This window comes from Moschus berezovskii, chromosome 12 (assembly GCF_049115385.1).
Source record: "Moschus berezovskii isolate FMDL1 chromosome 12, NW_MosBer_1.0, whole genome shotgun sequence".
In the NCBI taxonomy this organism is placed as follows: Eukaryota; Metazoa; Chordata; class Mammalia; order Artiodactyla; family Moschidae; genus Moschus; species Moschus berezovskii.
This window is the reverse complement of record NC_142471.1, coordinates 95,884,257-95,906,030: the sequence shown is the minus strand read 5'-3', so window position 1 is coordinate 95,906,030 and position 21,774 is coordinate 95,884,257.

Genomic DNA, 21,774 nt, shown 5'->3' with positions numbered 1-21,774 from the left:
GCGCCACTGTGCTTCAACTAATTCACGCAGACTCACTGAGGAGCGGAAAACTCACCCAAGAACATTTGAACAAGATGACTTAACTGCGTAGCCTGACTACAAAGGCCAGAGGGAAGAGCCTGTGGACAGATGTTGACCCCTGGCTGCTGAGTTTGCTTTCTCAGTGGTGTGGTTGGCACTTTTGAAATGCATTTCTAAAAAGATAGGACCATGTGAACGGGAGAGTACCCTGAGGTGAGGCGCTCAGCTTTTCGGGTGGCGGAGGGGACTTACAAACACGGGAGCAGGAGCTATGGTCCCCGCCTTGCCTGTGAGTGTGAAGTGACGTGTGAATATCCACACCTGTTGGGGTCCACCTGCCAGAGCACAGAACCATTCTCATGCTAGTCTTATCAAGAAATGCAAAATCTGAGTGTAATTATGAGAAAACATCAGACAAACCCGCACTGAGCATTTTATGAAATAACTTCCCATCCTCTTGAAGGGTGTCAACGCAGTGAATCATCAAAGTGACAGGCTCTGACCTAGATGAGGGGGAACCAGACAGCGGGATCTCGGATCTCAGGCTGCAAAACATGATATGAGAGTGACGACATTATGGGAGCAGTGGGAGAACGGTGAATACGGATGTTGGGTTAGATAGTAACACCAGATTGAGGCAAAATTTCCTAACTTCGAAAATTTTACTGTGGTTGTATAACAGAACGAACTTGGTCTAAGGGAATGGATGCTAAAGTGTTTAGGAGCAAAGGAACGCCATGTCTGAAAGTATCTGTGTGTGTGAGAGAGCCTTGAGTAGAATATGGTCATGGAGAGAGGGTGCAGAAGTGAGAGAGGAGGAGGTGACTGGTGAGTCGGGGTGAAACGTGGGCGGGGCCAGCTCACTGCTCTCACACAGTTTCTGTTTCTGAAATCATGTCAACAAAAAGTTCCCTGCATGGTATTAGCTCATGGTCTTCCGGATCTCATTTCTGAAATTCAGCTTTCAGTCTTACTGTTCCCGTGAAGGTAGGGGTTCTTCTCCCTCTCTTTTTATGTACGTGTAATTTGTTTTTCTAATTTATTTATTTTTAATTGAAGGACAATTGCCTTAAAGGATTCTGTTGTTTTCTGTGAGGCCTCAACATGAATCAGCCATAGATATACATATGTCCCTTCCCTTTTGAGCCTCCCTCCCAGCTCCCTGTCTTCTTCCCCTTTTAATATTTTCTTCCTTTTGCTCTCCGGGTCTTCTGGTCTCTGCTTTTCAGAAACGTGAGAATGGTTTGCCCAAGCAGAGTTTTCTTTGCGTCTATCCTGCTCTGGATGTGCAGCATATCTTAAATCCACGAGATGACATCTTTAAATAAGTTTGGGCCTCTGTTATGGAGTGAACTGTGTTCCCCCAAATTCCTATGGAGAAGTCTTATCCCATGTGACTGTGTGTGGGAAACAGCCCTTAAGGAGGTAAGTCTATGCTTCAGTGGGATCATAAATGTGGAGCCCTAATCCTATAGGACTGGTGCCCTTTTAAGAAAAGGAAGAGACACTAAAAATCTCTTTCTTCCCAAGTGCACAGAGGGGAAGCCACGTGAGGACACAGATGGTGCGGTGTGCAAGCCCAGGAGAACCAGTCTGCTGGAGCCTTGACCGTGGTCTTGCAACCTCCAGAACCGTGAGAAGGTAACTCTGTTGTTTAAGTCATGCAATCTGACAATTCGTCATGGCAGCCTGGGCTGATGGACACAGCATCAGATTTGGGAAACGAACATCCAGAATTCTAAATATTCCCCATCTGACTCTCTCTCTACTTCCCTTTGGGGATGCTAATGTACAGTATGTGAGTCTATGTGTAAGCTAGATAAGCAGCAAGGCCACAGCCCACAGGGCCTCAAAGAGTTGGATACGACTAAAGCCACTTAGAATGCACGTGCGGCAATATAGCCATTGCTTAGTGATAACGTCGAATGGAGCATCATGTATGAAATGCTGAATCACCACGCTGAGCACCTGAAACTGTTATTATATGTCAACTATACCTCAATTTAAAAATTAAAGAAATGGTACGTAAGTTTCTTGGACGCTAGAGTCTCAAAGAAGTTTACGAGTGAAATAAGGTGCTCATCTTCCTTGTGTGTGTGCCAAGTTGCTTCAGTCATGTCCAGCTCTCTGCAATCCTATGAGCTGTAGCCCGCCAGGCTCCTCTGTCCAGGGGATTCTCCAGGCAAGAACACTGGAGTGGGTTGCCGCGCCCTCCTCCAGGGGGTCTTCCCGACCCAGGGGTGGAGCCGCGTCTCTTGCATCTCCTGCCTTCCTGGCAGGCTCTTTACCAGCAGCCCCACCTCCTTCTCCTTAGAGTGGAGTGATGAGCAGTGGCTTTCACTACTAGTGTTTCTCCAGTGCTGGGAAACTGCATGCATTTTTGACTTGGAGATTCCTTTAAAAAAATTAAAACATAAAAACGTTTTGAGGGAAGTTTGGTATGCCTCCCGCATAGTCACCTAAAGCAAGTCTGAGCCCAGCAGACGTGAAGTTCTGTCCCGTGAGTCTAAGTATCTCTGAAAATGATAATCTGTGTTAAAGCAACATCTACTTCGAAATCTATAAACTGCAGTGATGATGAGGAGAGCCATCCACAAGCGCCTCTCCCAGGGGACGTTTCTGCGCACAAGTCTCAGACCGACTCCAGCTCTGGATGATAAGGAAAGGGAGTCCGGCAATTCCAAAGAGGCCTGTCAGCCCTCGCCAGTTTCGGCATCTTCTGAAAGATGCTTTGATCTAATCTATGAAAAGAAGCGCTACCGGCTTCCAAGGCAACGGAGCGCCAGTAAACCGCCAGGCAGACCCGAGCGCCCCGAAGCCCGCGTCAGACTCTGGGTGAGGCTGTTAATTCTGGCCCTGCAGGCCCTCACACTGGAGGACGTGCAGCTGAACCTGGCGGGTCCCCAACGCTTTGGCCACGGCTGGTCTGTCATTTTCCCTTATTGAACTCATTTCTGTAAAAAGATTGGCATTTTAAAGAGTGAGCAAGTGATTATTGACTAGCGAAGAAGAACCTACTAATTGTCTTATAAGAAGTATGACATCGGTATAAGAACGCAGTATTCGAGCTATTTCGGAGGTGCATGCAACATAGAAATTTATTTGGAAACTCATGCAATGTATAAAAGGATGTTTTAGATGTTTTTCAACTTAAATGTCAGAAACTGAGGATGTTGTAACATTCTGCTGCTGCTGTTGCTGCTAAGTCACTTCAGTCGTGTCCGACTCTGTGTGACCCCATAGACAGCAGCCCACCAGGCTCCCCCGTCCCTGGGATTCTCCAGACAAGAACACTGGAGTGGGTTGCCATTTCCTTCTCCAGTGTGTGAAAGTGAAAATTGAAAGTGAAGTCACTCAGTCGTGTTGACTTTTAGCGACCCCATGGACTACAGCCTACCAGGCTCCTCTGTCCATGGGATTTTCTAGGCAAGAGTATTAGAGTGGCTTGCCATTGCCTTCTCCGTGTAACATTCTAGTTAGTGTCAAAGACAATTCTGAAATTGCTTCCTTGTCTGAGAAGGAATCCAGGGCTTCATTGGCAATGCTCTATGAAAGGCAGCTCTATGGTTTCCGGGTCAGGGTTCGCTGGTCACCCTGCAGCCTTGCTGTACAAACCCTGACCTGCCTGGCACCTAGCCTGGCACACGGCCACGCACTGGGAGCCAGCCTGGGCCCGGAGCCCCCTAGTTTGGTCTGGGAATTTCTCCTGGTCATTTGTGACCACTCCAGTGTCGTGCAGGGATGTCAGGGGTGGAGGCACAGGTGAAGTCCGGGAATGACTGGATGCCAGGTCTGACCTCTCCAGGGAGCATCCCCATGACACAGGCTCCACGGGTGCTGATGCTGCCTCTCGGAGATGGGGAGAGAGGAGGAGGGTTGGGTGGGAGCCCCGGAGCACACGTCCCCATGTGGTGGGCACACCCTGGAGTGAGGAGCAGAGGCCCGGTGCCATCTGACCCCTCTCCCGCCTGGCTGTGCCCAAGCCTCAGCCTGTGGGCACATCCAGGGGCAGACAGTGTGGACCTTGGCACATACACACTTGCTGCAGGCCTCCTCTCCTGGGGCAGGTGCGCTCTTGTTCACTCAGACTTCAGTGGAGGTTGAAGGGCAGGGGGCGAGCTGAACCTCAGTGCAGACAGCACGTGCAAAGCCGCCTTCTCCTCCAATTCAGCTAAACGCCATCCGGAGACCAAGTCTGCACCTGACTGCACCTCCACTATAGAAGCTCTGCTGGTCCACTTCAGAGGCCATTTAGCAAGGACCTGTTTCTTGCGGCTCACTAGTGGCCAGCTGCAAGTGTTCTGCTTTATTTGCAAGGGCAGGGGTGAGAAATGAACACGTCCTAAATGAGAACTCTTGCTAGAGAGCAAACTCGACTCATTAAAGACAAGACGCAGGTGGTTGGACATAGTCACCCAGCTGCAGAGAAGTTGCCAAGGACATGACTGAGGGATTCCTCGCTGGGGCCTGGAGACTCAGAGATGCCGGGGACCAGCCATGCCTGCAGGAGGCCGTGATCTCTCAGGAGGTTCTTGTTGGGTGACTATGGCAATAACATATCTTCAAAGATGAATTAAGTTGTCTTTACTGCCAGTAACTTCCCAGCATTCCTGGTTTACTCATGCAAATGAACTCACTGGTACAGGGCAAGATAGCCACCATGTAGAACAAAATAGTTGTTTCCAAGGGTTAAAAGCATATTTTTTAAAAAAGTTAAGACTGCAACAAAGCCCCCCAAACAAGTACTTTTGACTTTTTAATTAATGAGCTTTCTTTTTAGAACAATGTTAGATTCACAGTGAAACTGAGTGGAAGGCTGTGTCTCCTGCCCGCTGACTCGCGCAGGCACACACACCCCAGGAGGAACGGCCCGCCGTAAAGGCACGTTCACTAGGAGGCCTGCGCTGACGGGCGCACCTTAGTGCCCCGAGGCCTGCGGTGCACGAGGCTTCACTCTTGGTGCTGTACTTTCTATGAGTTTGCACAAATGTGTGATGGCGTGTGTCCACCATCACTTTTGGTTTTCAGAAGCCACGCTTGCTTAATTGACTGAGAAGCCTTTCTAGGAATTCCTGGGGCTGAGTCACCCAGAACTAGGCTGGGCTGACATATAAGGAGTCAGGCGTGGAAAGGAGCATCCTGGAGATTTCACCCTAGAGTGGGAAGGACACGGGTGTAAGGGCACCTGTCCCGGCCCCCGGGAGAGGGAAGCCTTCCAAGGCGTGAGGGTGGGGAGAAAAAGGATGGTGCCGCGGGCAGAGTAGCGGGTCCCCCGGAATGTACGTGTCCTACTCCCCCAAGCCTGTGGCTGCACCACATACAGCAAAGGGAGTTTGCAAGGGGGATTAAGAATCTTCAAAAAGGTAGATTATCCCGGATAATCCAGATGAGCCCCCAGGTAATCACAAGGGTTCTTACACACGATGAGTTTTCCCAGGTTCCGCATGTTACGTGGTCACGGCCTGATCACAGGAAGCCTCTCCGTCCTCCTGCTGGGCCGGCCCAGACCTGCTCTTACGGTCTGCAATCACCTGGGTCACAGTCCCTGTTTCTGCCCTCTCTCTAACTGGTTCATGCTTCCTTAGAGACAGTGTACCGAAGAAAACGGAGCAGTTCTAAAGAGCACAGGGCCACCTGATGCGCAGAGCTGGCTCGTTAGAAAAGACCTTGATGCTGGGAAAGATTGAGGGAAGGAGGAGAAGGGGACGACAGAGGATGAAGCTGGACGGCATCACCGACTCAACGGACATGAGTTAGAGTGAACTCCGGGAGTTGGTGATGGACCGGGAGGCCTGGCGTGCTGCGTGCGGTTCATGGGGTCGCAAAGAGTCGGACATGACTGAGCGACTGAACTGAACTGAACTGTGGGGAGCAGACAGTAAGCCCTGTACCTCCAGGGAGTTGATGTAAAGGCCCTCAGGTCAGGATGCTCCAGGAATGTCAGGTGTGGTCTTTCTCACACACAGTTACAACCCTGGAGCCTTAAACAGTGCCTGACACAGCGTAGGTGGTGATAAACATTTGCTGAAGGAATAAACAAAGTCTTAGACACTCAGGAAAATCTGTTGAATGAAATGAACGTGTGCTGCCTTCTAGGTGTGGGAAATGGAATTATTAAGGGAATGGCCAGTCCTCGCCCAGAGGCCTCAGAGCTTTGAGGAAGCCACAGCACAGACAGGGACAATATTCCAGTGCAACGGAAGGAGGGCACCACAGAAGCAAATCCACTTCCCAGGGCCACCAGAGAAATACCCAGCATGTGTCTGATTGCCGAGAGTTCCCAGAGTCTTGAAATATCCCCAAAATAAGTAAGTGTTAGTCGCCCAGCCGTGCCCGATTCTTTGCGACCCCATGGACTGCAGCCCACCAGGCTCTTCTGTCCATGAGATTTTCCAGGCAAGGATACTGGAGTGGGTTGCCATTGCAAATGGCAATTATTGTGAATATGTGAAGATACGATCTTGTTTGTCTTTCTGCTAAAGAATCCAAAAACAGAGTGTGCTCCCTGAGTGGACCTAGGAAACAAAGGTCATTAGCAATCGGAGCTCCAGAAAGAGTCTGTACGAGGGGAGCGGTCAGCCCGTGCCAGCATCCTTGTCTGCTCATCACTGACCGGCCAAGAAATGGAGTTCCGCCTGCCTGTTGGAAACACAGGATTCGGGGAAGTAATTTCAGCGCTATTTACAGGCGGCAGCGATCTGATCTACTGCCATCCATCATCTCAGAAATAGCTTCGTGCCGTTTATGGACGGGCTGGAAATTGACATGGAAGCTTCATTTTTTTCCTCCAAAATTTTGGTCCAGTGGACTGTCTTCCCTTCCAGTTCTGTCACCACATCTCAGGATCAGAAGGTTATTTCAAGTTCATAACTAGAATCCTTCTAGTATAATATTTTCCTCCAAACTCTTGCCCAGAGAGTCTTAAATATACTGTTCAAGGAAAAGCCTAAAGTAACAAAGTTTTGCAAATTTATTTGCAGAGGTCTTAGGTGAAATACTGAGAAAAAAAGGAAGTGAGAGGAACGCATTAAAGCACTGCCGATCTCCAGGCTGAGGAGCCTCCCTCCCTGGGAATTCCGCCTGCCTGCCTGCCTGCCGGGCGCGGTTCACGGGCGGGTGGCTGCTGCTGCCCTCTGTCCGGGTTTGGGGGTGGAGTCACACCCCAGGGCGCGTCTGCCACGCCGGGGCGCCCGGGGCCTTGGTCTCAGCTCTTGATGGACAAGTGGTCTTGTCACTGGGCCAGGAGGTCGTGAGAAGAGCAGCAGACAAGACAGGCAGACCCAGCTGCCGCCAGACACCCATGCTTACGTCCGGGGGCGTCCTGACAGATCACCGCAAACCGAACCTCTTCTCTCCGCAGGCCGGAGGCCCGACCTCTGAACTCGCGGAGGGGGGATGGTGCTGCGCTCTCCCCGGGGGTCTCCAGAGGGGGTCCTTCCTCCCTCTCTGGCTCCACGGATGTGTCCTGGCTGTGACCATGTCACCTGATCTCTGCCTCCGTCTTCACAGGGCCTCTTCCTCCGCCTCTGTGTCTCATGTAGATGCTGTCACTGGCCTGCGTTGTTGTTTAGTCATTAAACTGTGCCTGACTCTTGGTGACCCTACGGACAGCAGCACACCAGGCTTCCCTGTCCTTTGCCATCTCCTGGAGTTTGCTCAGATTCGTGTCCGTTGACTCAGTGATGCCATCCAACCATCTCATCCTCTGTTGTCCCCTTCTCCTCCTGCCCTCAATCTTTCCCAGCATCAGGGTCTTTTCCAATAAGTCAGCTCTTCGCATCAGGTGGCCAAAGAATTGAAGTTTCAGCTTCAACATCAGTCTTTCCAATGAACACCCAGGACTGATTTGCTTTTGGATGGACTGGCTGGATCTCCTTGAAGTCCGAGGGACTCTCAAGAGTCTTCTCCAACACCACAGTTCAAAAGCATCAATTCTTCAGCTCTCAGCTTTGCTTATGGTCCAACTCTCATATCCATACCTGACTACTGGAAAAACCACGACCTTTCTCACTGGCCTTGGGGCCACCTTAAAGGAGTAGGATCACCTCTGGAGATCCACAGCTACTTCTGTCTTCTACTTTTGTCCCTTTCTCTGAATAAGGTCACTTTCACAGTTTCTGGGCATTAGAATGTGGGCTTGTCTTTGGGGGACCGCCATTCACGGGGCTGCCCCAGGATCTTACACTTAAAGACTGCTGACTGTGGTCCTGGGGGTGCCTGCCAACTTGAAACAGTAGCATTGGTCCTCCCTCCAGGGACACTGGAGGGAGGCACCCAAGCTCCAGGTCACGGTCACAGATGGACAACAGGGCAGACCTCACATGACGCTGCGCAAGTCCACGTGGGAGCCAAAGGGGGTCATGGGTGTGGCTCCCAGCCCGTTGTCCCTCAGAGAGAAAACAGGGGCATATTCTCTAGCAGGGGCGGCTCGCTGCGGCCCACCGAGCTCATCTGGCCTGTTTTAAATAGAGGTTCACGGGAACACAGGCACACCCTTCCTTCAGGCACTGCTGCTTGCACACTAGAAGGGAACTAGGGGTTACCACCAAGACCCTACAGCCTGCCAGTCGAAAGTGTACACAGTCTGACCTCTTACAGGAAATGCTTCCCAGGCTCTGACCTCTGACTTATGAACTATGATCCACAACTTCTGGGATTCAGCAGGCGTGCTCCTACAGTACCTGCCCCAGAAGTACCTGCCCCCACAGACCTGCCCTCGCAGTACCTGCCCCACAGACCTGCCCCCACAGACCTACCCCAGCAGTGCCTGCCCCACAGACCTGCCCCCGCAGTGCCTGCCCCACAGACCTGCCCCAACTGTACCTGCCCCACAGACCTGCCCCCGCAGTGCCTGCCCCACAGACCTACCCCAGCAGTGCCTGCCCCACAGACCTGCCCCCGCAGTGCCTGCCCCACAGACCTGCCCTCGCAGTGCCTGCCCCACAGACCTGCCCCAGCTGTACCTGCCCCAGCTGTACTGCTCTGTTCTCCTTTCTCCCTCCCCGGGATCCCCCCCCATCTACCATCCCACCCCAAGGACCCCCCCCCCCAGTGTACCTGCAGGCATGCACACCTGCCCTGGGGCCACTTCCTGGGAACTGGAGGGTTGACCCTGAAGAGTGAAGATGTCACAGGTCCTCGCGGGGGAAAGCTGGTCCTGGGGGCCCTGAAGAGCGGCCTCCGGGCCAGGGGCAGCGCACACCTGGGGGGTGGGCTGTCTGGGGGGCCGCTGGAGTGGAGAGTGAAGGGGAGGCCTGGACAGCCCAGAGCACTCAGGTCCCAGGTGGGAGGCGGTGAGGCATCATGTCTGGGGTATGGTCAGAGTGCAGGGGCCCCCGCGGGCCCGTCTGTACCCACAGTCCAAGCTGGCCGTGCCTGGCCCCGTCCCTGCTTCTCTCAGAGGGACGCTGGTGGTGACCACTCACCACACACATGGTCTGTTATCTCTGAGCAAAAAGGCAGGGATACAGAGGGCTTCCACGAGCTTGGAGCGTGATTCACCCTCCCTCACTGGCTGTGCCTTTAAAGTGCCCCGAGGACCAGAACCCTCTGTTGTCTGTGTGTACAGGCCCCACATCCCCAGGAACGCCCCGGTGTGTCCAGGCAGCAGGCGGCCATCTGCCCCACGGGTATGAGCACACGTCAGCCGCGTCCTGACCTGCATCCAGGTGAAAGTGTGAGCTGCTGCAGCTCAGACTCCGTCCCCCCAGCCAGGGCTGTCTCCCTAGCTAGGATAGCTGCCCCCCAGGGAGGAGGGAGTTCAGCTGTGTGCCTGATGCAGAAAAAATTGACCATACAGCCCCTAGATGGGGAGCCCGGGGTTTATGGGTGCCGGGAGCCAGCAAGGGAAATCCTACCCGTGGCAAAGGTCAACTGGGGAAGAGGCCTGACGGGCAAAGGCTAATCAGGACTCGAGGAGCCCCCTGGACTTACCTGAGCATCTACCCCAAAGAAAACTGGAATCTGACTGCTTTACTATCTTACGCCTCTTACCAAGTCCTCTAATACTTACGGGGCTTCCCCCAACCACCTTTCTCTGAAAACATTAATTCAGAGCTGTAGTTTAAAAGTTCTCCTCGGCTTAATAGGAGTGTTCCAATCCAAGCCCCTCTGATAGCTTTCTAACTTGCATGACAAGTTTGTCCGGGCTCCTAAAATACAGGAATCTGTTGAAGAAGTTAAAATCACTAGAATAGTACTAGAAAAGATTTCATTGTTGAATCAATGCTTGCTGCAATTTCCTCTATTGTATCCTTGGAAATATATTAATCCTTTGACTCAACCACATCAGATCTTAAGTTAATAAGTTCCTTTCTTGCAACTCACTACACCGGTGCCTTATAGGAATGTAACTTTGTTATGTGTCTACCACCTAACTTTAGGAAAGTCACCTTAAAAGAAAAGTCTTTTACTTGCTAACTAACCTATTGTCAGGAGAGAGGGCCATAAAACTGTTAGCAGGCCCCCTGGCCAGAAGATGATGTAAACCACCTAAAAACTTTTATCACGAGATATACAAAAATAAGCCCTGATCCTGATAAGGGTCAAGACTGCTGACCCCACGTGATTTTGGCATGACTCTATACCTCCCTTTCTCTGTTTCTTATGCGCATAACTTAGGGTATAAAAGCAACACTGGAAAATAAAGTTTCGGGCCTTGCTCACTGAAGCTTGGTCTCCCCGTGTCGTTCTTTCTCTTTTTCCATCCTTTTCTCTATTCTCCTTTTTCTGGTTGAGATCCTTGGAGCACTGGGCCCTCTGAGTTTACTTATCTGCCTGGGCTTCTAAGACCCACTCGAGGGGGTGCCCTGGTGGGGTGCCTCAAGTGATTCGAGAGGGCGCCTGCGGCCTACATAAACAGAGCAAGCCCCGTGCTGGGGTTTTATTGGTTTCCAGCGTAAACCAAGGAATCATCAGCCCCTGTCTCTCTCTCTCTTTCTCTCTCTCTCTCTGACGCCGACGCCGTTCATCCCGAGGATACCCTGGGTCATATCGGGGCTGGACCCCGATATATGGGATTACTAATTTTCTCACTGTGCAAATTCAATCCTTTTGTGGGGCCATTTGCAATGCCATTGTTAAAGCAGCCTTTCCATGGGTGAAATTTGAATTTTCCGTCTGTTCAGGTGCAGCAGGAGCCAGACTGCTGGTGTCCAGGGGGCTGACACAGGATGCTGTTCCCAGAGGGACCCCTCCAGGGCCAGCAGGCTGCGGCCAGCATGGCTCAAAAGCCAAAGTCACGACACGACGAGAATTTACTCTTGGTTATAAAAGCAACAATTGGATGGGGGAAAAAATCTTAGAATGCCAGGCTGAGAATTCCTACATTCTTCAGGAGTGGAGTTGCTGCACTCCGCACACCCAGAGTCTCTGAGAGGTCATCCTGTGTGGACGGCTGTCCCCGGGTGGTCCCCAGCCCCAGTGGGATGCCAACCTGGGGCTGAGATACAGGCAGACAGGGCCATGCATGTGGGTTCATGGCTGCTGGTCAGCTCAAGGGAGGGGACGGGAGGGAGGGGTCCTTTTTATGTTCATTTCAAAAGATTGTTGGCTTTTCTTTCAAATCCTCTGAAGACTGTGCTTCTAGACTTGGAGGTGTCCATGTTGAGGGATCAGCGTGTCTTGCTTTTTTCTCAGCTCATCATTATTCCATGTTTCACATGTAATTGGGGACCCTCCACTCCAAAAATTTGCTCTTGGCTTGTTCTGCACAGAGGTGGGTTTCTCTGAAGCTTCAGATCGGCCCATGGAGTGCAGACCCTGGGGAGCTAAGCAGAGCCCTGCAGAAGACCCCACAGCTGTCAGGGAACAGCTGTCTGGAAGCAGTGTGCAATCGGCACCAAGGTCAAGAGCTTAAACCAGGGGTCCTGTCTCCAACGTTTGGGCCCCTTTGATTCTCCTGTGTTCATCCTTAGAAGAGCTGCCTGGTAGTCAAGTCCTGCTTGCTCATCTCCCATTAGGAGATAAATGCTGAAAGATTAGCTTCCAAATACAGTCAGAGGGATCCGTATCCTTGTTATGTTCATGAAGAACACCCTGCTTAATTTGAAAAAGAAGCCCTATTCTGTGTCCTGCACCCAGACCACTCTGTCACCTATGGCAGTCGGGGGAAAAGGATGTGTGTGTGGTGGGGGGATTGTGTGTGTGTGCTCACACATGCACTCGCATAGCGGTGGCTCTGGTTGGTCTGCAGGGTTGTATTACACTGTGGGCTTCCGTCTATGGGGTCACACAGAGTCGGACACGACTGAAGTAACTTAGCAGCAGCAGCAGCAGCTACTAGGAATGGCTAGAACCTGATCGGAACAAGGTTTTCTTTTAGTGTTAAGATGCCTAAACTAGGAACCACCTTACTTCTAAGACGTGACAAGTCTGTCCTACCTGGGGCTCCCCAGTGGTTCATAGGTAAAGAAGCTGCCTGCAGTGCAGGAGATGCAGAAGCCCCAGGTTCAATCCCTGGGTCAGGAAGATCCCCTGGAGGAAGACATGGCAACCCACTCCCGTATTCTTGGCTGGAGAATCCCACGGACAGAGGAGCCTGGAGGGCTACAGTCCATGGGGTCGCAAAGAGACAGACATGAATAAAGCGACTGAGCACACAGGCACACAGGCACACTGTCCCACCTGAGTGTTGTTCCCAGGCGCAGTGGGTAGGATGTGCTTAGTCGGGACAATGAGTAGAGACTTTGAACACAGGGAGGGTCAGACGGGGGAGGGGACTGTGCTTTCCCCACCTTTCCACACTGTCAGCATCGTAAGGTCGGCCGAGCAGCTCGTGCACCAGTGGATAACTGCGCTGCCTGAATTGTCTGGAGCTGCTCTGCATGGGGCAATGGTCTCCTCCCAACCTATTAATTCATTCAAGCATCTACCTGTGTCTGATGGAGTCTTGGGTATTTATCCGATGAATGTTGTAGTTAAGTTAACATCTCCTGTTTCAAATGTCCTGTTTTCTCTCCTGTTTGGGTTTCCCTAGGAACTCCTTCTTAAATAGAGCCTGTGCCTTTCAGCTCTATTGCAGTCACCTGTGGTTTATGCTGGAGCCCTGTGGATAGGGTGGGAAGGGAAAAGGAAGGGAAGTATTCCATAATCTTGTATTAAATTCAATCCCTTACTGGGCCTGTGACTGGATTTTCACAAGTTTTGGGGAGTTACTCATCTTTGAGGTTTTGTTTTTGTTTTTTTTTTGCCTCCTAGGTGAGATGGGAAGGTCGAGGGGTTGGACAGGTTGACTGCCCTCCCCAACATGGAGTAAGGCTTTAGTGAAGTCATTTCTATTTTGCACGGAGAACACTCAGAGACTAGTTCTAAACGGTTACTTCTGCTCCACCGCCACCCCCACCAGAGCGATAAGATTTTATTTTTTCCTTTGGCTTTTCTCTGTGAGAACCTGGTGGGGTTCCTGGAGGTAAAACCCATGAAAACAGCCCCCACAAAGCTCCAGGCCTAGGGTGTTTCAGTCTCTCCCTGGTCCATGCTCAGCCTCCAGAAATGCATCAGAATGACCATTAATGGCAGCCCACTCCAGTATTCTTGCCTGGAGAGTCCCATGGATAGAGGAGCCTGGTGGGCTACAGTCCAGGGGGTTGTAAAGAGTCGGACACGACTGAAGCGACTGAGCACGCAGCCGCAGAGCGTGGCCCCGCGGTTTCTGTCCGAGGCACGTTGGCCTTCACGGCCTCCCCTGATCCCCTGGATTTGCTCATTTCCCCACGCCTCAGGGTGGAAGCTGGCCTGCAACCACAGCTCCCCGAAGGCACCAAAACGTCATCAATAATCCCTTTGTTCCCGTCCCTCTTGTTCTCAGGGCAGAGTGAGGACCACACTCCTAACAAGCCCAAGCTTAAACAGGAGCGCTGCTCGGACTCACCCCTCTGTAACCGCCCTGTTGCTGGGGTTGGTGGGGCCTCAGTGCCCTCCCAGCTCTGGGCCTGGCTTCTGCCTGCTTGGAGTCACTGAAGACGTGTCTACCAGACCTGGCGTCTTTCACTGGGCTTGATGCCTCCTTTCTGGTGGCTGACGGCACTCAGAATCAAACGTTGACAATGCCTTCAGGAGGTTCTTTGCTGCTGCTGCTGCTGCTAAGTCGCTTCAGTCGTGTCCGACTCTGTGCGACCCCATAGACGGCGGCTCACCGGGCTCCTCTGTCCCTGGGATTCTCCAGGCAAGAACACTGGAGTGGGTTGCCATTTCCTTCTCCATCAGGAGGTTCTTTAGAAACTTTTATTTGATAAGCTGTGTTCTTTAGCAACTGGAAGATAATTAAGAAACAATTACTGAAACAAAAGGAAACCCTGAGTACCCAGGGACCAAACCCATGGAGACGCCCAAAGACTCAGTTAATCCCTGTGCGGCAGGAGCATGTTATCTTATTGGTATTTTCTTTTTATGGCTGTGCCACGCATGTGGGGTCTTAGTTCCCTGACTAGCGATTGAACCCATGCTCCCTGCAGTAGAAGTGCGGAGTCCTAGCCACTGGACCACCAGAGAAGTCCCAAGAATCCGCCTCCAGTAACTCTGGTGTACAGTGTGGACCACGTGGTTTGGTGTTTCTCGGGAGAGAGGCCTCATAAGCAGAACCACATCGGTTGGGGAAGGCGCGCCTTCGAGCTGCCAGCATGTCCTCTGTCCTGGGACCCTTCCTCCCTGTGCAGAAGCCTGGCTTTCTTGTGAGAGGCCTGGCGTGCTGACGCAACAGCGTTGAGTCAAATGCTTTGGTTGATTTACCCACCTGGCTGCCGACGATCACAGCATGCCTGGTCCCCTTGGGCCGCCACCCCGGGCATGTTACCGCTGCCCTCCAGCTTGTCCTCCAGGCTCCAGGGGCAGCTGGGAACATCCGACGGCCGAGCACTTGGCCAGCTTCCACGGCCAGGTCACCCCGGCCTCAGAGCAGCACGGAGTGCTCCCAGGGGTGGGGAGGCCCCCCACCCACTTTTTCTCTGGGGCTTTCTCAAGGGGCACAAAGTCCCACAGGCCATCTGGGCAGATGGGGCTCATGGCTGGTTTGCTGCGGTTGCAGGAGGAGAGGGAGGCCACGGCTTCACTGGGTAGTACCGCTCCACTGAAGACGGAGGGACATCCCACAGCAGGGACAGATGCTTCAGAGCAGGGGGCGGCCTGGGCGATCCTAGGGCGGCTAGTCCACGTTCTTGGGCTCCAGAGGTGGGTCAGAACCAGGCAGGTTGGCCTGGCACAGCTGTACCAGGAGCCCCGTACAGACTGAGGCCCTGCTCTAGGGCTGTGCCCACGTTCAACTCCGGGCAGCAGAGCGTTAACCACGTGCAAGTTCAAAGCGTTAACCACGTGCAAGTTCTCCCGGGTTGGGGGCCCGGGCGACGGCAGGGGTCGCACGCTAAGACGTGGTCCTGCAGCTGAATCCCAGCTGGGAGACTGTCCTCCCATTTCTCGGGGGCTTGCAGGGGGCCTACCAGTTCTTCTCCTGCTCCCTCGGCCCCCCGGGACTCCATGATGGGGGCCTGATGCCAGCAGACCCTCCTGTCCCGTCATCTGACCGCATAGCCAGCCAGTCACCCACGCGTCTGCGAGCATCTCGTCTCTGAGGATCTCATGGGCGCCTGGTGCTCTGACGACTTCAGAAGTGTGGTTGCTCCACAACAAACCTGAGTGTGTGGTGCAGTCAGAAAGACAGAGGCTAAGAAATCCATCCCCTGAAAATAACCTACAAGGAGGTGGTACCGCCATAACACAGGCACCAAGCAGGGGTCGCAGGGAGCCTTGGTCATGAGCGTGTGGAGTGTGCCAGTGTGGCGTGCCCGCGCAGGTGTGAGTCGGTGTTTCTGCGTGTGCGTGTGGACGGGTGTGTGTGACTGGTGTGGGGAGGTGTGTGTGTGTGCACACGGCTGTGTGGAGGTGCAGGCTTGTACACAGTGTGAGCAGGGAGGAAAAGAGCCGTGGAAGCCAGACTTGCCTTTGGGAGCAACACAGGCCTGGGGGCCCAGATGAGCTGGAGCAGCCACAGGGAGGACTGGCGACCGGGAGGCCGGGGTCTGGGGTGGGGGTGCTGGGGGCAGAGTGGCTGCAGGCCAGGCACGCAGCGCGGGGGTGGTCAGGGCTGGGGACAGCACCCAGCAGGGTCAGCCCCCGGCCCACTTCAGGGCCCAGCTCTGCTCCCTACAGTCCTGCCGGGGAGACCCTTCCCTTTGGTAGGGCTGCATCTGGGACCAGAGGGAATCCTTGTGAAGGAAAACAGGCTGCACCCCTGTACCCCAACTTCATACAAATGGCTCGAGTTTCCCACCCACCAGAGGTTTCCATCTTTTGCGTTTCTGTATTTTTCTCTGTTTTTCTTTCCTATGTTTCTTTTTTCTTTCATGTGTCTACTGCAATGCGCCATGATGAATGGTCTCGCAGCCGCTATTTTGTGCAATTGCCCTATTATTCTTAGGAGAGATCAGTAGAATTGAAATTGTTGGGTTAAAGGCTACGGACATTTAAATATGTAATACCCATTTGTCAAATATTCACAGGACATTTGCAATAATTTAAATACCTGCTAGCAAGGTGTAAGAATTTCCCCATAAACCTTCCAAATACAAACAATATCATGTTCGTAATTATTGTCAGTTTGATAAGAAAACCATTTCCTTGTGGTTTGAATTTATATTTCTTTGATTTCTGATGAGGCTGAGACTTGATGGTATACATTTTCCATTTTATCAGATTTTTTTTTAATTTCCCTGTGTAATGACTTAGAGCAATTTTAGCGACTTAGAGCAATGACTCATTTTAAAAACAATTTGTAAAAAAATAAAAAAAATAATAAATAATAAAATAAAAAGACATCATCATAAAAAAATAAAATAAAAACAATATGTGAAGTGTGCTAAGCCACTTCAGTCGTGTCTGACTCTGCAACCCCACGGACTGTAGCCTGCCAGGCTCCTCTGTCCATGGGATTCTCTAGGCAAGAAGACTGGGGTGGGTTTCCATCTCCTGCTCCAGGGGATCTTCCCAACCCAAGGATCAAACCTGTATCTCTTACATCTGCTGCATTGGCAGGCAGGCTCTTTACCACTTGGGAAGCCTCAAGACAGTGTAAGTCATGCTCAAGAGTCAGGGCTCAGGATCAACAGACCTGGCCAGGATCTCAGGGGTGCTAAGAGCTGAGAAAGCTTGGGCAAGACCCTTCCGTCTGCAGTCTTGGTCTCTGACGGAATCTCGTCAGGTGAAACGTGGTGACACAGAGCCAGGCGCACGCCAAGCACTGAATAAGTAGCACTGTTTCCTGCTGGGCTGTTTATAAAATACACCGTGGGTCAGAGGCGTGCAGAAAGCCTAGGCATGAGCGTGAAGACTGTTCAGAAGCAGGCTACGCTTACAGCACCCGGATCACAAGATTAAACCTTGCCCATGTCCAGACCTGGTCACACCTTCTCTGGTCACTCCAGTCGTCCCCTCGTCCCTGGTAACCACCATCCAGGTCGTCACAGTTCATTTCACACAATGTCAGGTTTTACACAAAAGGGATCACAGGTCATCCCACTCTCTGCTGCTGCAGCAAGGCTGGCCTCCTGAGACAGCCATGCTGCGCTGGCAGGTCGTGCCTAGGTTCTCTCATGCCAGGCCCCACTGAGCCCAGCTTCCCAACATCTCAGCCCAGGCGCTTGGGCAGAGAAGCTGTGTCATAACTGGTCACCTGCCCCAGAGGCTCCGGCCTCAGCCATTCACCCTGAAGCAGCCTTTGATGCCTTCCCAGGGAGACAAGCCATCGTCACTCTGCTTGTCTTGAATCCCAACCCCCTGATTTGTGAGCGTGTGCAATGGCTGCTGTATTACCTGCTGAGTTCGCTGGGTTTTGTTAGGCAGCAGCAGGTAACCGAGGGCAGGGCTCCAAAGGGGAAGGCATAAGCTGCCAGTCCTTCTGTGGGCTGGCCCCGGAAGCCACCGCTGTTGATTCTGCTTTTGGAGGAAGCAGTCAGCAGTTCTTGGGGACTCAGCGGGAGGGCCGGTGACCCCCACCTGCTGATGGGTGAGTATCAGGGACTGCGTGGCCATCACTCACAGCCTGTTTGAAATCCGGCTTCCTTCACTGGACTCCATGTGTGCGGGTCTGTCCGTCCAAGTGGGGGTGCAAGTGACAGTGTAGCCGCTCAGTTGAGTTCTACTCTTCACAGCCCCACGGGCCGCAGCCCGCCGGGCTCCTCTGTCCATGGGGTTCTCCAGGCAAGAACACCGGAGTGGGTGGCCATGCCTCCTCCAGGGGATCTTCCCAACCCAGGGATCCAGCCCGGGTCTCCTGCGTGGCAGGCAGATCCCAGGACGGGAGGGCACTTGTCACCTTCTCCAGATGCCAGGTCTCCCGTTACCTGTCTGTGGAGCAGTTGCCCAGCCCTTCTGCCAGCAGACATTCTGAGGGTGTGTGGGGAGGGCTGCATGACCACTCACATCTGGGGGAACAAACACTCACATCTCTGTCCCCTGAATACCTAAGAGGAGAATCACAGGGTGCCCCAAGCATAAGCAACAGCAGACTGCTCTGCAAAGCTGTGCCACCAGCCCAGACTTGATGAGACCCCCAGAGCCTCAGATACCCCCGACTCTTCACCCGCAGCCCTCCTCCCAGGGGCGCTTGCTGCCCCACTGTGGCTCTGATTTGCATCTCCTGATGAGTATTAGCTTTGAACACTTTTTCACGCTCAATGCCAGTTTTGTTTTATCAGTGTCAATTTGGATAATCAGATTTTGAAACGCACCTGGCCCATTTTTTAATTGCTTGACCCATATTTTTCTTCCTGACTCGTAGGAGCTGTTGCTTTATCCGTAACCGTGAAGTGCTGTTCGTATCATGTGAATGTGGCTATCTCCCACTATACTGCGGCCTGGTTTTCCACTTTCTCTTCTTTAATTAATTTATTTTAATTGGAGGCTAATCACAAGATTTTTCCACTTTCTTAGTGGAGTTTTTGGACAGTGAAACGTTTTATTTCAGTGTAGTCTAAATTTATCAAGTTTCTCCTTGAGAGGAAATGTCTATTGTTTCATTTTAAGAAATCTTTGCCTACTCGATACCCGTGAAGATTTTCCCAATGTTATCTTCCAAAAGCTTTACTGTCTTCTCTTTCACAGTTAAATTGCAGGTCTATTTGGGGCCTATGATCGTTTTCCTGTGGATAGTATGAAGCAGGGGTCAATATTGGAGGTATCCTTGGATCCGTCGTTACTATTGAAAACGAGCAGCCTTTTCCTGTCTTGTCTGCAGTTTCACCTTTGTCATAAATCAGCTGAATAAGTAAGCTGGCGTCTGTGTCTGGGCCCTGTCAGCGTTTCTGTCTACGGAAGCGTCTGACCAATGTCTGCACCACACAGTCTTCACAACTCTTGCTCCGTGATAGGCCTTGATATCCAGGTGACTCTATTGGTAAAGAACCTGCCTGCCAATGCAGGAGACGCAGGAGACATGGGCTTGATCCCTGGTTCAGGAAGATCCCCTGGAGAAGGAAATGTCACCACACTCCAGTATCCTTGCCTGGAGAAGTCTATGGACAGAGAAGCCTGGCGCGCTACAGTCTGTGGGGTCTCAAAGACTCAGACACAACTAAGCACACACAGCACTTGGCAAGGTAAGTGCCTCAGGTTTTTAAACCGCTGTTTACTTTCCTCATAGCCCATCCATGACTCTTTGCATTTCCATGTCAACTTTAGAATCGAATAGTTAATTCGCAGAAAAAAATATCCTGCTGGTGTTTGCAGTGAGCTGCATTCCTAGTCTGATTGTCCTGTGTTTGTCCGGCTATGTGAAGTCTGGGGGCTCAGATGGCAAAGGGGAAGCCTATAGAGCTTTCCTGGTGGCTCAGATGGTAAAGAATCCACCTGCAATTCCAGAGACCTGGGCTCGATTCCTGGGTCAGGAAGATCTGCTGGAGAAAGAAATAGCAACCGACTCCAGTATTCTTGCCTGGGAAATCGCATGGACAGAGGAGCCTGGTGGGCTACAGTCCACGGGGTCACAAAGAGTCGGATACGACTGAGCAGCTAACACTTTTCACTCGTAGAGCAATTAGGGGCCAGAGCCCTCACTCCTATTCTGTGCTGTTTTCTTTAATACCTCCTAGCTTACAGCGTATTTTAATACAGTTTGAAAAAAGACAAGAGATTTCATTGGTTAACTGTGTACACGCATGCAACCCTCTCTGCGGTGTATGAGTGTGTGTGTGTGCTTCTCCCAGTTTGGGGAAGGCGGTAATTTTCCATCCAAACAAAGACTATCATCTTTGGTTATTAGCTTTTATTGATGATTTTCAAAAAGTAGTTTCCTTGGCAACCAACAATTTTCATGTTTTCTAAACATAAATCCAGACATCGTGAAAGTAATCGAGACTCTTCCTGCAGAAGGCATTATCTTTTAAATAATGCATGCCTTCTATCTGCAGAGTCGTGCTGAGCAAGACTGGCGATGCCTTAACGGAAGTCCTATTGTCCATCCTAGAACTTCCCTCTGGTGGGGACACACACACACCCCCTGCACACACACACACACACGTGTGTGCTGTCATGTGTACACACTCTCAGGTCACCTACATCACGCATGCGCATCCCAGACACACACACCAGGGCAGGCACAGCTCCAGTGTAAAGAGACTTGGGTGAGGTGGGGCCTCCTGAGGGTGGCAGGAAGGCGAGCCTGCCAGCGTCGGAGCCAGAAGACTACTGGGCTGAAAAACTGAGGTCTCTTTGCCGCATGCGGGGCGGTACTTAGGTCAGTCCCACTCAGGATCTGAGGGGCCTCTTCACCCTGCCGGGGGCAGGAGGCCTGAGCTGGAGACCCCACAGCGGGCGCCTCCTCTCCGCGAGTCCTCACGGGGGCCAGGAGTGTGCGGACTCCTCGGCCCCGCTGTCCCACCTTGTGAGGGATGACTCCCCGGGGGCCACGCAGAACCCAGCTCAGATGGAGGCTGCTCGAAAAACATTCGCTCATCTGGGAAGCAGGTTGGGTGCCCAGAAACAGCACATGAATTATTAATATAATAAAAATGGGGTTTTCAAACAAACGATGCAATTTCGCCACCAGGTGAAACTTCTGAAACCTGCCCCACCTGCCACTGAGCATCCTCTGCCCCCCTCCTGCTCAGCCAGGGTGGGGCTCTAACCCACAGGTCCTGCCAGCCAATCCCCTGCGTGGACAGGCCCGTGTGATCCTGGAGGCAGCCGACCAGATGAAGGCTGTGTGTTACCGAGGGCTGGTCTGGCACCCATACCAGCCACATTTGTGGGAACAAGCCCGGAATGGTGCGCCCCCCTCTTGGCAGTGGCTCCCTCCTCCAGCCCCGCCCTCAGCCCCCATCTTCCCCGCCCCCCCCACCTCGGTGTGAGCAGACGCGTCTGATCTGTGGCTGCTGCTCTCCGTGCTGCGCGCCTGCTGCCAGCACCCGTGTGTCTCTGCCCCTCCTGCACAGGGGCTGACGCGGCCCTGCTCGGAAATGCTGATGCCCCCCAGGATGACCACCCTCCTGGCTCCCAGCACTGGGCCTCAGGAGTGCTGCCCGTGGACCCACTGCCATGGAAAGTGCCCGGGTGAGTGGTGTCTGGCTCTGGTCAAGTGTGATCGCAGCGGGAGGGCCGTTTCAGGGCCCGGCTGTGCCCTGGCCAGGGGCCTGGTTCACTGCAGGTGGCTCCGTGGGGGCCTCAGGAGAGGCAGGGTCTTCCACACCAGCACAGTCAGGGGTCAGCCACGGGCTCTGCAGGCTCCAGGGTGGAAAGTCCCAACAGTGGTGACAGCCAATTTCCATCCTG